The 3,088-nt window shown below is 36.3% G+C and overlaps 1 pseudogene; it reads right to left on the bottom strand.

Annotated features, from left to right (window-relative positions):
- Positions 1-601: 601 nt before the first annotated feature.
- Positions 602-762, bottom strand: LOC128250044 (5.8S ribosomal RNA; annotated as a pseudogene).
- Positions 763-3,088: the final 2,326 nt, after the last annotated feature.

Raw genomic sequence — 3,088 nt, 5'->3', positions numbered from 1 at the left:
ATATACATCTCTCTCTCTCTCTCTTTCTGTCTCTCTCTTTCTCTCTCTGTGAAAGTATCTGTCACTACAGTATCGAAATGTGATTGTTTCAGTTAGTGGAATAGTTTCATTTTTAAAGTGAAAGTATTTGGCATGAGTGTTTTTGTTTCACTTTTGACACGTAATACTTAAATAGTGGAGGAGATATCATGTTGCCGTGTGCTCGAACTCTGCAAGAAGTTGAAAATTCTTTTTTTTGACTAAAACACAACTGGAACCCTAAGTAAGGCATGTGTAAAATTTGAATGAAATTGGTTGCGTAGTTCTCGAGTTTTAGGGATTCACACAGACAGACAGACAGACACACATTCTCATTTTTATATATATATATATATATATATATATATATATATATACGACGGGCTTCTTTCAGTTTTCCGTCTACCAAATCCACTCACAAGGCTTTGGTCGGCCCGAGGCTATAGTAGAAGACACTTGCCCAAGATGCCACGCAATGGGACTGAACACGGAACCATGTGGTTCGTAAGCAAGCTACTTACAACACAGCCACTCCTACGTCACAGAATAATATATAGTTATATATATGTATACTCTTTTAAGAAACCTCTCGACTGGACGGGGCCCCGGGATGATAGGATCCCGGGACCGCAATGTGCGTTCGAGTTGTCGATGTTCACTGAGTCCTGCAATTCGTATCAGTTCACGCGGATAGCCGCGCTCTTCATCGACGAACGAGCCGAGTGATCCCCATCCTGAGAAGATGAAGTTGAAAGTTGACTCCAGCGGAATTTGATCCGGAAGAAATGCCGTTAAGCATTTTATCCAACGCGCAAACGGTTCTGCCAGCTCACCACCTTCATAAGGGGGTAGACTGTATGTATCTATCATTGTTAAAAACTTCTCTTGAAACGCATACTGTAGTGCTGAATTTATCAAATCACTTCCTGCCCGTACTTCACTTAAAAGTAACCAGGACCCAATGGCCCACGTTTACATTAATATCTTTGATCATGACCCAAGTATATCTCTTACACATTTGGCGTGTTGTGCACAACCCGTTCCTATCTTTACACATTATCCTGAGTTTCAAAAAACGAGCATACGTTTCCATTTTTCCCTGCTTCTCTACGGGGGTCACATTTTGTCCATGCACATAGAAATCTTCTGTTATTTGTAAATCAGAAATATGTACCTTCCTTCTTTGTCCTTTCTTGAATACTCATTGTTTAACGAGGTAATCTCTATCTTTTCTCCCCCAAACCTTCTCTCCTCCTCCCTCTCCCTCTCGTTCTCTTTCTCTCTTTCTCTCTCTCTCTCTCTCTAGAGAAAGAGAGAGACCTCCTCTATATATTTTTTTGAGACGGCTTACATCCTCTATTTCCCTGTGACATCAGTAAAAGAAGAGCTGTTTGTGGTGGTATCGTAGCTACTATTTACACTGCTTTTATGATTTAAATTAACGTTTTCAACACTGTTTTGAGCTTTTCAATATGTGAATTTAAATGTTTATGCATGAATGTTTTTTCGGTATGTTTGTTTAGTTGTCATATTGTCTGTTTTCATTTTTGTTCATACTCTGTTTTGATATTTGAAATATTGTGGTGGTGGGTCGCGTTTCTGTTTCTATCACTATAACGGGTTTCTCCTGCTACTATATTTGATGTCACCATTACAACAGAGAAAGAAAGCAAATGGCCGTTTGTAAGAAAAGAGATAAAAATAATAAAAATTAGAGTGAGAAAAAGAAACTGCATCTAAGGCGAACATTTCTCCTACTCTAGGAAATGAGGTGAATGTTAAAATAATCTGAAAGTATTTTGTTAAACACTCCAGAGTGAAAACTGGAACAAAAAACAGTTTTCCATTAGTAATTTGTACTAAAATTACTTTTATCACGAGACTCTCTCAGACACATCCGCTTGCAAAACTTTCAATAATAATAATAATAATAATAATAATAATAATAATATCTTGAATAGTAAATACAGCAAAGATAATAGAAATAGAGATTATTCGCATTTTAATTTTAGCAATTAATTTTCTTTGCTTTTATATATTATTTTATTCTTTATTATATTTCATTTTTATGAATTAATTTTATTCTGTATGTTCTTTTTTCTTATTTTTATTTCATCTTTATAAAAGAAACATAGCTTAATTGACACGATGGCCTATTCCAGCTAATGTCTGAGTTGAATTATCAAGACTGAAGGATTTTATGGAATAAGAATTTCTGTCAGACCGTCTTTCTCTCCGCCATGTCCCTCCCTTTCTCTCACTTTCTCTTTCTGTTGATTGATAGATTATGTGATTGATTGACTGAATGATAGATTGATTGATTATTTTGTGCCTTATTAAATTTGAGGCAAATAATGTGAACAGTTAGGGGGGGGGGGGAATTGACGTCAAAATATTTTGCAGGCTTTGAACATGGTTCAAAATGAAATATAAGCGCTTTTTGGTCGTTGCTTCAAGCAAGGCTTAAAATCGATATCTCACAGCGCATTGAAGGCATCGATGAGGCATTGTAAGAGTCTTGATAGACAAAAGAAATTTATTTATCCTTCCAAAAATAATAATAATAATACAAAATAAATCTTATGTTTTCACATCCGTTGAGTAAGTGCGTGACTAATAACAGTTCTAAATTAATATAAACAGTAATGAAATCATGATTTCGTGCTTTACTCACTTATGTGTGTATGTATATGAGAGTAAAATATCATTATACTGTGTATATGTGGTTGAGTGTAGGTCTTTGTGCATGTGAGTATGTGATAAAAATATGTATACCTATGTGTGTTCTTGCGCGCGTGTACGTGCATGAGGATGTGTGTATTCGAGTGTGTATGACTGTGTGTATGTGTATATATGAATGCGTGTGTATGAGTGTGTGTGTGCGTGTATGTATGTGTGTGAGTGCGTGTGTGTGTGTGTGTGTGTGTGCGTGTGTGTGTGTGTGTGTGTGTGCGTGCACGCGGGCGAAGTGTGGGTATTCTTCAGTATTGATTAATTTGATATGTGTTTGCTAGAGTTAGCTTCTCTCTGTCAATGTGTATAAGCACCTTATTTATGCATATGTATGCAT

The sequence above is a fragment of the Octopus bimaculoides genome, chromosome 1 (genome assembly GCF_001194135.2).
Source record: "Octopus bimaculoides isolate UCB-OBI-ISO-001 chromosome 1, ASM119413v2, whole genome shotgun sequence".
NCBI classification, from domain to species: domain Eukaryota; kingdom Metazoa; phylum Mollusca; class Cephalopoda; order Octopoda; family Octopodidae; genus Octopus; species Octopus bimaculoides.
Note: the sequence above shows the minus strand (reverse complement) of the source record. Positions and strands in the feature narration are given on the sequence as shown.